The sequence below is a fragment of the Drosophila bipectinata genome, chromosome 3R, assembly GCF_030179905.1.
Source record: "Drosophila bipectinata strain 14024-0381.07 chromosome 3R, DbipHiC1v2, whole genome shotgun sequence".
NCBI lineage: Eukaryota > Metazoa > Arthropoda > Insecta > Diptera > Drosophilidae > Drosophila > Drosophila bipectinata.
The window spans coordinates 24,596,904-24,610,296 of NC_091739.1; positions in this window are offsets into that span (position 1 = coordinate 24,596,904).

A 13,393-nucleotide genomic window follows, 5' to 3' on the forward strand; every position below is an offset into this window, starting at 1 on the left:
CATCACCTAAATCTAAGTGGCAAACAATTAAATATAGAATTGTGGATTTTCCAGATTTTTTCCCCATTTTGCGCCGTTCACCATTTGGAGCACTTTTAGTACGCATAAATCAAATGCTAACGAGCCATAAAGTTTCATTGTCAGGCCATGCCAGACGAACGAGCTCACTATTTGTATGTTATAGTATAGTTCGCATTTGATGAACGACAAACTGTTTTCGAAGGTGGCCCATGTCCAATGGCCAGTGGCCACTTCATCCGAAAAGAATCGAACGTGGTCCGGTAAGGAACAGTGCGTCATAATTCACTCAGCACTTTGCTTCGATTCGATATGGTTGCGTGTCCATTGGCGACTTCTTCACTTGGCCAAGTTGCCGGTTTTCGGTTTAGGTTTTGGGCCTTAGGTTTTTGGGCTTAGCTTGTCGGTTGTCGGTTGTCGTTCGGCTCACTGGCCAGTTGGTCATGCCTTTGGCTTTGAATTATTGATGGGCGTATTAAGAAGATTAATGTGATGAGCTATGGGGCACGGAGAGTTTTGTCGCTGACTGTTGTCGTTGGTCATGTTAATGTCTTCATTGTCGGCTCGGAGCCTTACCTTTACCGTTAGTCCCCCCTTTTTTGTAGCCGTGGGTGTATTGATTGTGTATTGATGCGTGCGTGTGGATTGAGCGAGCACCACACAAAACAGCAATAACGTTCATCACACGCCACTCCCCCCAGACCTGGCCAGGACATGCCTGGTCTTGGCCAAAACAGAATCTAAGGTCGATTGGTCATTTTGTCGTTCGTTTAAGGTTACCTCTCAATTCGGTGTTTCTCCTTTTCTTGGTTGCAGTGCGCGTCTATAAGCCATTTTTCTTTCTACCTCACATAAGTTTTAAGCTCGGTGTAATTTATTTTTATAGCCGTGTTGCCGACGTAAAGATTGCAAATATGTAGTTGGCCAATCCTCAGTTTCGATACTGGCGGATCGGCGTTAAAGGAACACTATATAAGGGTGTCAAGATTTCACTTATTTAGGGGAACACTATGTGTAATGAATTGCTTAAATCTTTTAGTTTCTATTGCGTTACGAAAAAGATTGAGAAATCTGGCATTTATCTTCCTATTTATTTATTTTTTAAACATTTCTTTCAATTGCTTACTAAAAATTGACTTAGATGAACGCACAGCCCCTTAATTCATTTCTTAATCATCAAATATTTATATTTTAAGGTTTCCTCAAAATAGCTTACATTTTCCTTAATTACTTTAATTCAGCAATTTTTATCCACTCCAGCTAGGCTGCCTCTCCGCTTGGCGGGTCCACTTGCAACCTCAGACATTGACTTTGGTGAAATTGTGGCACGCCAAGCAGATTTTGGAGCTCATCAGTAATACAGTTACACAGCGGACCATCTAGGAGCCCCAAAGGGAAAGCATAGTGGAAGGGAGGTGGTCGGTAAGTGCAGCGCCCGGCGGGGCAGAGTCAAAGCCAAAACCGAAACCAATGTTGATTTTATTGCTTGCCGCAATGTTTTTAACTTTTGCAGGAGCAGTGCCGCCGCCACCATTACCAATTTCGCTGGTGTTGCTGCACAGAGATATATTTTCTATTTTAAAATGCATTTATTTTAGAATTTTATCCCAGACTATCCGAGACTAAGAAAATAATCCTAGAACAAACTTTATCGAGGTGGTGCTTGCAAACTCTGCAATAAAATAAAGATATAGAACTAGTTTAATATTGACAGACAATTAAAACCAATCAAAGAATAATAAGGAAAGTCAAGGCTTTTTAATACATATTTTTAACATTGTGTTAATATCAGTGTTTCTTTTTTTTCTGCAAGTGGCAAAGTTCCCCTGGGTGTAGGCAACTGTCGCGTTGCATGTTGCTGCTATTACTGCGGCACAGCACAGAACAGCATTTAACCACTCGGGCAACAAGGCAGCCAAACAGCCAAGAGCCAACAGGCAGCAGCCAGACACCCGACCGCCAGACCGACAGTAAGCCAGTCCGCCAGTTAGCCAGTATGCCAGTACGGGCCAAGCTGAGCCCAGGCCATGGCAAAACGTGCTGAGTTTTCGTAATTAGTGCACAAGAGTGCAGCCCGATGGCCACGTGCAGCGTTTTGGCTGGGGAGGGTCTCCGAAGGGCAGGACTGGGATTACCAAGGAGCGAGGGGACACCAAAAACACTCTCCAGCCGCCGGAGCACGTTTATGTGGAGCTGCAACTGAATCTGTTGCCGGGAACTGCCTTTTCGGCCTTTCGAGTGTGACATGGCAATGGCAATGCCTGCGTCATCTATCGCCTTTTTGTGCGAGTGTGAGTGCTACCCCATCTGCGGCAGTTGGCTTAAGTAAGTTGTTAGTTGTTGGCCGCGTTGCCTTAGCGCGCTTGACACACAAGTTGTCGCCTTTAAGCCACAGCCTGCTGGCCGAAATGAGATTTTTAACATTCTGAGGGGAGAAAATTGAATGAAAAAAGAAACACGTGCTTTGGCAAAAGGTTTCATAATTTGAGAAAAGGATTTAACATTAATGGTTTTAGATTTGTCAAACAAAGACTTAAAAATAATTACTATAGTAACAAGAAATGACGAGACAATAATTCTTATAAAGGTTTCTTTTATAAAACTTAAGCTGAAGGACTTCTTAAAGTAGTTTCCGCTGGTAATTCGATTTTCAAGAACAATATCAAGTCATCCTTTCTGTGGATTAGGTTTTCCTTTGAAGTCTTCAATAGCTAGAATTAAAATCAATGGTATAGTTTAACAACTTTCCAAAAGCCATGACAATCAGTTCTTTATGACTGATTTTTTTGTTCTCACTTTTTGGCGGTCCAACGCTAACGACATTGGCAGGCAGCAAACAGTTTTCAGCTGCCATGGCCTTAATTTTACTGATTATGGCAGCAACCAGGCAAACTTTTGGCCATTAAAAAAGATTCGTTTTAATGAGTTTGGCAGACAAGGCAACAGCCCACAGCCTCCCATGTATCCCCGTCTTCCCAGCCTCCACCTTTTGGCCATTTTATCGGGAGAAAAACTGTCGCTGTTTATCTTTCGCCAGTTGGCAGTCAAAATGCAGCCAAGGTCTGCCCCCGAACTGGACACCAAATGCATGTGCATAAATATATTTAAACAAAATATTCGTAATAAGGGTTACGAGATTTTTGCGCAGTAGGAGTTTAAGAATTTAATAAAATCTATGCTTATAAATAATTTCAGGAATAAAGTATCTTGTAAATAAATAAATAAGGTACTATTATTTCTACCCCCATTGTTCATGAATGGGTAAATCTGCATTTTAGTGCAATTAACATTTCGGGATGGATGCAATGGACTGGCAGGGGTCGCAGTGTTGCAGCAACCGCTCCCATAAATCAGCATAAATTGAGTGCGCAAATAAAGTAATTGTCCTGGCCGCCGTTTAAGGCTTGTTAATTTCTGGGCCAACACCCGATACGAGTAAGACTTTTACCTGGCCACTTTCGGGGAGTAATTTAAGACATCGTATGGTGTACGAGGGCGCTAAAAAATCACTTGTCCTGCTAATTGAAACCCCTTTGCAATTAAATGGGGAAAACAAAAAACTTTCTCGCCGACCGGGAATGGGAGGTTTTTTGTTGATTTTCCAGTCCCAGATTGACAGCTGTCATGGTGATAACCGCAGTGGGACTTGCATCGATTTGGTCTCCTTTTTTTTCTGGGATTCAGTTTTGGTTTCGATTTTTTCGCTGGAAACTGAATAAAATGCAGATGCAACTGGCGCATTGCTCATTTTCTCACTGGCGAACTAGCGGCGCAGAGCTTGTGTAATTTCAATATTTCACAATAAATCGCAACGCCGCCAACGCGCCGGACTTTCTCCGGCTCCTCTGCTGGTGGGAGATTGGATCTCCAGCATCACATAACGGTTTGACAATTTGCAATGCGCCTGCGCCTGTCACTCCAGATCGGGTCCTCGGGATCGTCCCATGAAAAATGCATAAGTAACGAAAAAAAACCTATATGTATGTGTATGAAACAGTCAACTGCCCAACAATGGAACTCAAAATGCCGCACTCAGGCAGAAAAAGATACTGCTGACCGATTTGACCGTATATGGACTTGTTTACTCCTTATGTTTATTAGTCCAAGTCCACTGCAAGTCCACTCCAAGTGGTGCTGCAGTTCACTGTATCAGATCGGAATCATTTCGAACGCCTACTGACCGACTGACTGTCATCGTCCCCCTCCACCCACTGAGCAACAATGGAGCAGGTTATTGGTCATCGCCTTGATCTGTTGAAGTGAAATTAAGTCATTTTTCAATGCATTGTATAAGAGAGTGTGTGGCAAATAGGTGGGAGAGTTGCAGAATATAGATGATGAATAAAATGGGATGGAAATATTTAATAGAAGAGGCTAATGGTTAGTTTAAATTATTCCATGAATAAATAATCCCTCTTTTTCAAATTTTATTCCTTATGCAGCTTCTGTACATAGAATCTTACTAAAGCGTTTTAGTAAGAAACGTTTAATCGGTGTCAAACTTACCATTAATATTGCCCCCAAACAATTTATCACAATCACCACTTTGACCGCTGTGCTGTCGTATCAAAGTGAAACTAACAAACCACTTGCAGCACCACAAGGTGAAACCCATTCCACCCCACCCCTTCGGCGAGGACACTGTCCCTGTTTTGAGAGCCACTTTGGCCCAATTGTGGCTGCCCTGGTCAGTTGTCTGAGACTGTGTGGTTTCGAGCAGGGACAAGCCGCTACCCGCAAATATTTGTAAGATGTGTGGGCGAAGAATATTAAAGGTTCCAATAACGACTTCCACATTATCGAAAATTAAGGCTAAATAAGTAAGTGAGCAAGCTCACCTGCCAGCAATTCAATTGACACAGATTTATGTGAATCATATAATCAATAATTGCCAAAAATCATGTGCGAACGCTAATTTCCACGTCGGAGCAATTAATTGAAATGAAAAAGGCCTCAGGGCTCTGCTCTGGCTCTACGAGGGGAAATGGAAAACAATCTGAAAGGTGGATTGGGGAGCCACGATTATGTCTGTTTCAGACATGTTCTTTGACTTTGGCTTTTGCCTTTGCCTCCCCGCACTCCAAGTTAATTAATGCGTGCAATTTAATAAAAGCATAAACGATATATTTAACCGCCATATCCGACAAGCTGTGGCCCAGTTACCCACCGTTTCCCCCCACCCGAGCCGGCAATAAAATTAATCAAATAATTACGCTTAGACACAGCCAAAAGCCTCCGGCCAGAATATTTGACTTATCAGCGTTCATAAACGGGACATTAAAAATGGTCAAGAAAATCGGCGTAGGACGGCCTCCCACCCTTCTCCCTCCTTCCGCTAAAAACCATTTTTCCTTCATTTGGTCTGGCTGGTATCGGGTTTGTTGTTCGTGTTGTTTTCATTTGAGCGCAGCCAGGCATTTATCATTTTTAATCGAATGCGGAAACAATGGAGCGCGTCTAAGTAGAGCACTGGTGTGGGCCGGGGCTGCCCCGTCGGTGGTGGGCGCCCCTCTTGGCAGCCACAAGAAGAAGTCAATGCGCCAAAGAGGCCAACGAACAGCAGCAGCAAGAGCAACAGCTCCACCAGAAACGGCAGTAAGTGCTTAAAACAAATCTATAATAATTCCTTTTAATTGTTGCTCTGCGGAATAAGGGGCACATTAGCAGTTCAATTAAGTTGGGCGGTTGCCTAATTGGAAAATCATGGGAAGGATCTTGATTTATATGAGCTATGATTCACTTCTTTGTGTTTGTTTATATATATATTTTAAAACTATTTTGCACTCTTTAAATATTATATTTTCTAACAATTTTAATAAGGATAAACAGGACTTTCCTTATGTTTTCAAGAAGTACTTTTTAACTTGGAAAACCCATCTTAAACGTCTTGAGATTGCTTAGACCATTTACAATTCGTCTTGACCATTAGTTGAGCACTTAGAAAAGCCGACAAAGATTTGTTCAATTTTTCCAACATACGGTCTGGACTCCAACCCCTCTGTAAACCCACAATAGGGTCCAAAATGGAAGCCAAAAGCTAATGTAGCAGAAAATTACTTTATATGCACATGGCAGAGCGGCCAATAGATGGCGCTACGAGTTCATTGGAGCTCCACTCAAGAGCCTCGCCTATCAGCAGGCAATATCGCACCGAACGGCAAATTTAATTTGCTTTAAATTGTTGTTAAATGCGAGCAATTGAAATTTATGCCAACAACACACAGGCCAAACAAAAAGCACAGAAACCAAAAACCAACCAAAACAAAAAAAATGTGATAATCTGCAATGGCAGGGAATTGCCGCAGCCTCTCCTCACCATCATTGTCGTCATCAATTTAGCCAGAAATTGGTGACGACGTTGTTTGCACATTGGGTACTAAGCAAGGATATTTAATAAATAAAAAATAAACATTTTGATTTAAAAAATTTGACAAAAATATACTAAGAATGTAATAATTAACTAATATGAGAAGCTGAAATTGTACCATACTATAGGATCTAGACTTCATTGCATTTTTTATTGCCTTCTTAGACACTGTAGTTTGGTTGCAATGTTTATTTTTTTTTTTTTTTTGCAGTTTACGGATTTTGTTTTTTTTTGGTAGGCTGCCGACGTTTTGGCGCCGTCTGGGGCGCATGCGCGAATGTCCTTGTGCGCTATTTTCAGTTTTTCGATTCCAACACAATAATTTTATAGTGAAAAGTGAAGTAAAACAAATGCGACAAAGCCAATGGCGCAAATTGCCGACTGTCTGCCGAGAGCTGTCGGCCTGTCTGTCCGTTTGTCTAACTTAATACGGCATGAAATGTCAATTGGGCTGGCAGCCTTACAGCCGGCAACATGCGCGAGGGGCAGCCCGCAAGCCCAAATAGCCTCACATAATCAAATTCAAAACAAATTTGTGCGATCAGAGAACTCTTTACCAAGTCCGAGTACATGCGAAAATTGGCAACAAGGCTGCGCCATTTGGAACTGGTTTAAAGTTATTGTCCATCTTTTGATTTTTCTTGGGCTGTCGCTGATGTTGCTGTTGTTAGTTTGATGTTGTTGCTGTTGGTGTTGCTGTCGGACATCGACAATGTCGTTGCTGTCTCTGGTTGGTGGCACTTGTTTGTTGTTGCTGCCGTTGCCGTTTGCCGTTGTCTTTCGTTGTTGACTCTTATTGGCTTTTTGGCTCGGTGATTAGTAGGTCAGAGTTTTTCATTTCCAATTGGATATGTTGCACAAGCGGCACACACAATCTCGCTTACATGAAACAAGTGTACGAGAGTGTGTGCCACCGCTGTTGGCCATATTAGGAAAGGGTACAGCTACAGCAACCAACCAACATTCGACTATGACTACACAGACAGGCAATAAGAACTACACTCCAAAATCAGCAGCTTTGAATCATTCGAGGTGCTCACAGTTTGTGGGAAAGTGTCATGCCCGACGAAGCCATCAATTGTACTCACAAAGTCACACGAAAAACAACCCAAGGATGTTAGTATGAATTGGCCAAACAAATATTGGAAAATAAAATATTAGTTTCCTTTAGACAATCCAAATTAAAACCTTTTCTTATGGCCAATAATTTTAACTGATAAAAAGATTAAACAAAACCAAACTGGAAAGCTAAGCAATATGCTTGCTAATAAATTTAATTAATTGTTTCAAACTTGTACCTTTAGGAAATCCTTATAAGAAAACACAAAAATCCAACAAAGAATCACTTTTACAATCAAATATTCCGGTCTCTTGCAAAAGAGAAACAAAAACTTTAAAAGCCAATGGCAACTTCCTTTTATTTTTGTATTGGTCAGCAAGCTAAAAATACGTATACCTCCGCAAAATCACTAAAAATATTTTATTTATCTTACGAGTGGAATAACGCCCGAGTCTTACCTCGCCAAAGGCAATGCCAACGAGAAAGCATGAAAAACAAATATAAATTTTTATATTTATTTTCGTTGTGCTTTTGTGGGGGTGGCGCCAAGCCAAAGACCCGAACTCGGACTCAGATTCAGCCGGCCGGGGAGTCGAGGTGGTGGCCTCCAAAAGCACAAAAATTCGCACGAGTATTTAACACCAAGAGCCAAATAACAAGCTGGCAAGTAAGAGCAAAAAAATAACAATAAAAGCAGATAATAATAACAGTCGACTGGCAATCAATTTGAAATTGAAACGCGCTTTTATTGTGGTAGGTGGGTTGGTATTTTCCTATAAACGATATTATGGCCGTGCGTAGGCTTCGGAGACCCTCCTGCCCCATAGGCAGTGACTGCGACTGCGAGTGGCTCTCACACTCCGTGACTTTTTTGGCCAACACCAATTGAAACTTATTATCTGCAATTAGAGCCAGAAACCCAAGGCGATGCTCGTGCAGTCCGGCTCTGATCTCTTGCCACTAAAATAAGACTCTGTCATAATTTCAGTGCCATCTTAAGGAGTTTATTTTTATACATTTTGATTGGATTTTAATGTGCGTATCTGCCAACTGCATGCCCACATCAAAGACTGTTCGATTAATCAACCCAAGTGCTGAATAGAATAATTCCCATTTTATGCTAAATTATTTTAGGCGTATCACCGGCGATTGATCATGACGACTTCTGTTTCCGGCGTGAAGTCTGGTACTACCACATTATGGGTTACAAAGTTTAACCATCTTATTAGTATATCTTAATAGTATCTTACCAAAGTACTCTTCATAACTCTCCCATACACTAAATTTTATACCCTTCGGCAAACATACATAATTTCCAGGTGTATGTTAAAAAATATTTATACATCATTTCGGTAATAAAGATTGGTATTTTAAACTTTTAATTTCCTAAGCTTAATCCCTTGAAAGCCAACAATGTGCAGTATAAAATTTCCCAATAAGATACAAGATTTATCAGTTGCAGTCCCACACAATCCGTAAAAAATATGTAGATGATGACATATGGCCTCAATGTTGGGCTGCTAAATATATCAAAATTTATAGCCCGTGCCCAGACCTCTGGTAACCCAAATAATAATACACAAAAAAAGGAAAATAAAGAAAATAATCAACTCACCTGCCACCCTCAAGCACACTTACCTCTTTATTTGAGCCCACTTATTTATAAAAACAGGCACGCACCCATATATATCACTCGAATATATGTGCACTCGTGTATATAATGTCGAGCAAAACCAATCGCTGATGTGAAACGTCTCGATGCGTTGGCGTTTTGTCAACATTTATGGGAGGGGGTGGGTGCCATTGGGGGTGGTGAAAGGGGAGACGAAACCACCGCGGTGGCTACAGCCACGGCTACATGGGAACCTGAAACAGACTCTGAAGCAGAAATCACTTTGATGAGCATCAGCATTGACATGTTGTTGAAATTATTGCCCGGCTGTCAGTTGGCATCCACATTTATTCACTCGGCGCATTTGAGTGGTCTTTTATAATTGGCACTCGGACAGGATGGCGGCTGTGGGTGGTGTGTGGTGGGTGTTGGGTGTTGTATGTCATGTGTGCGGTTGCTATTTACTCGTGTGTGTTAGAACAAGATGCGACACCAAATCCTCGTCCCCGAACTGACGGCTCAAAATCAATATTTATACGATACTCGCTTATGCCCTGTGATCAGCCCCAGCCAATTCCCTGGCCATTGATGATGATGAGTTAATGCCGCCAACAGACAGCCATTAGACGGACCAGTAGACACGTCAATCCCCCCTAAATCCCTCTCGTCACACAGTTTGCAATGGTTACCCATGGCCATGTTGAATGACCTCTGGTTATGCACTGGCAAAAATTCTTTACTTTTATCCGTTTTGACTAATTACTTTTTTATTAATTATATTAAAAATTGTTTAGTTTTAGTTCTGGTTTTAGAATAGCCTAAGGAGATACGCCTAAGGAGGCGTAAGTGGTTTCTTTTAACATAATCTTTCACTTAACTGCAAGGGTATATCAACATCGGTTGTAATAATTTGGTTGTAATAATAGTATCTTTTTCAAATATCTCAGTCTAATATCCTTTTCCAACATTGGGGGTTTCTTTCACTGTAATCTCCTGTAACTGTCCATTGAGATTTGCATTGGTTATTAGCTCAGCTGCTCATCGAGAAGACCCTTCGAAGTGTGTGCGTTCGGTGCGTTGTCTGTGGTTTCGATTTTGTTGACAATTTGTAGCGTAATTAATTGAACCAAAATTAATAAAAACAACAGAAACAAAACCGACAGCCAGACAGCCGATGACGACAACTGAGCTCCGCCATGGGTGTTGTTGCAACTGTTGCTGTGGTTATTGTTGATGTTTCTGTTGTGTTTGGTTGTCTACTGCTGCTGCTGGGGGGAGATTACAATTGGCAGCGCCGAGTGATACATAATGTTAAATGACTTAAATGCTCGAATGACGGGGGCCAAGCAAAATACAGACTCACGTTCCGTCAAGGAGCAGCACCACCATCGCTCACGATTAGCCACGATCTTTTGAGGTTGCCATTTAGCCGAGATGTGGCTGGCTGGCTGTTGCTTTGACTCTTTTGCAGTCTCACTTTTCGCCTGCCCGTGATTTGTTAGACTTTGTCAGAGCTCGGACGTATCCATTATTCTTCACACACGATTAGTTTTCGCTGCTCAGCTCACATGCTGGCTATTGGCTATCCAGTTTGAGAAGCATTTCATGGCTAATAAGCGTTGATTGATATGAGCTGGCCAACAATCTAACTGAAAGTGATCCATGTTTATGTCAATGGGTATTTAAATCACTGCTGATTATGCATAATAAGTATTTGGATCGAGTTCAACTATAAACGATCATTATTTCCTTGAGATTTTTTTTCAAGGAGTTACTTAATGTAGAAAGATGTTTCCTATTTTATCTTAAAATGGTTTCCCTGAGCAGTATATTATCTTTATCACCTCTAAGCAGAGACTTAACTTTTCCATGCCATTCATAAATTCAAAATTTGATTCATTTGCCTCTAAACCCACGCTTCCCTCACTTATGCAAATTACAAATATCAAAATGCGTCCAAAATTAATTAAACAAATAAAAAAAAGAGAGAGATAGATGAAAAACAACAACTTAATCGCCTGGCATTTCCGCTCCTCCACTTCCACTCAAAGTAGCTGGCTTTGGCCAGCTTCCACTTCCCAAAAGCCAAGAGGGAGAGGGCGACAGCAATGTGCAGGTGGCTATGGCCATGAGGGAGCGTGGGCCGGGCCAAGTCGAGTGTATTTCCGCTTGAAAGCGGCAATAGCGATATTTGTAATAATAAATTTACGTAAAATATAAAACAAAATCAACGTTGACTCAAGCCTCAGTCGACGCCCACTCGACGACACCAACGCAGACAGCAGACTAAGTTAACAACCGGCAAGGTAACAAACCCAGCCAGAAACTCGGCTCAGAAGCTTGGCCCGAAGTCAAGCGATGCTCACAATTAGCCAGCTGAGAGAGTTTTTTCTGCTTTCTCGCCGCTTTCCCAGCGACGCCCATAAATGGCCGCAGACACGTCTCATCGACTTCCTAAGAGGGATCTCTGCCAGTCAGTCTTGGCTTGAAAGGAAGGAGAAGGGGGCTATGGGGGCCAGAATTGGGGGGCTTATGGTCTCCGGTTCGAACTTGGCCGGTATCGGGCTTTGTGACCATATTAAGGCAAATGCGATTTCCGAAGCTGGCAATTAAAAGCCAAAGCCAAAGTGGAAACTTAGAACATTTGCATAGACAATTATCCGACATGGCGGGAGATCGCCGGGTAATAAATCAATTAAAAGTGTTTGAGATTATTTTGTTTTTAATTTATGTAATTCATTTTTTGAATAGTATTATTAAATATTATTAGATTTTTGATTTCTTTTAAACAACTTGCAAAAATTTTGAAGATGTGAAAAAATATTAAAGCTTCAAGAAGTTCATTCTTGGAGGATTCTGTTGCTATTTCATAAGACCTATTATTTTAGCTGGCATCTCAATAATTAACCCCTTTCTAGCCATCCATATTAAGACTCAGGACCACCAAAGCTTAATCATAAAACAAACATTCAAATGTGACGTTTGCTTTTTTAATTATGGCCCACTCCTTCATGTTCTTGTCTCTGGCCCGACAGATTAAGCTGTCAGCAAAAAACACACCACTATTGGCCAATTTGTAGACGCTTTTTAAAAATATACCAAGATAATCAAAAGTATTTATACAAACATGTATAATTTTTAGCTCATTTTTGGGGCTGTGCCACTTCGCACGCAAATCAAATTAATGTTGCATGCGTTGCTTTTCCACTCTCCTGGTTCGCTTGGCGACCTTGTGCCATGAAAAATTTATGCTCTTTGAGGGGAAAAAAATTATAATCAAATTTAACTGTTGTCATCATGATTTATTTAGCCAAGAACAAAACACGACAAACGATGACGAACTCGCCGTCACACAGGCAGGCAGTCGGACAGAAGCAAAAGATAAATTAATCGCCAGTCAGTCAGAGAGTCAATCGGTCTATTGCCGGCAGCAATTTATTTACAAGTGCTCATATATGAGTATATCGGGGCAGACTCGAGAGCTAAATCTGACCGAAAGATATAGTAGTATGTCGTCATAGCAACAACAAACTGAAGAAAACAACTCGTTTCGCCTGCAGGAGCAAATCCATTTTGCAATTATTTGCCTGTTGTCAGTTAATTATAATTATTTGTGAAGCAACAAACTTCACGCCAAATAAAAAGCAACAATAAACAAATGGCTGGAAACACAATGGTTTTGTGTTAAAAAAAAAAATAATAATAACAAATCACCAAACGAAATGTGACTTTGAAATCAGCTTAGCCGTTTGAAATTAGAAACCACGCGAAAATAGCTTGAGGAGTAATATATACACACCCTATACATCAAGTCAAATCGATCGAAACGAAATAGAATAAATCCAAGTGTGACAACTTCAAATTTACTCATTCAAGACTTTGTTTCAGCCAATATTTAAAATGGGGTTTTAGGTCTAATTTATTAAATATTGTTTATTTTATAATAAGATCCTTTTTAATAATATTAACAGATATTATAATGGAACTTATTCAAAACCAGTTGATTCTTTACAATGTAAAGTTTACATTATAAATCCAAACAGAAATAGATGAATTTTAATATTTAAAAATTTAAGAATATCCAAAAAAGGTCATGAGTTATAAGCCATTATTACTTGAAGTGTGAAAAAATCCGAATCCATAACCAAACAAGTAAAAATCCTTGATCTTTTATTTGCAATGGATCATAATTTCTTATAAAATCACAGATAAGCCAAATCGGCGTTAAGAATGAATATCTACACTTGGCTTGGCTATGAAAAGTTCAAGCTTCAAATTGAAAATGGAGCTCTCCCACACAAGACAGCTCTAATGCGATACCATCTCAATCAAAGAT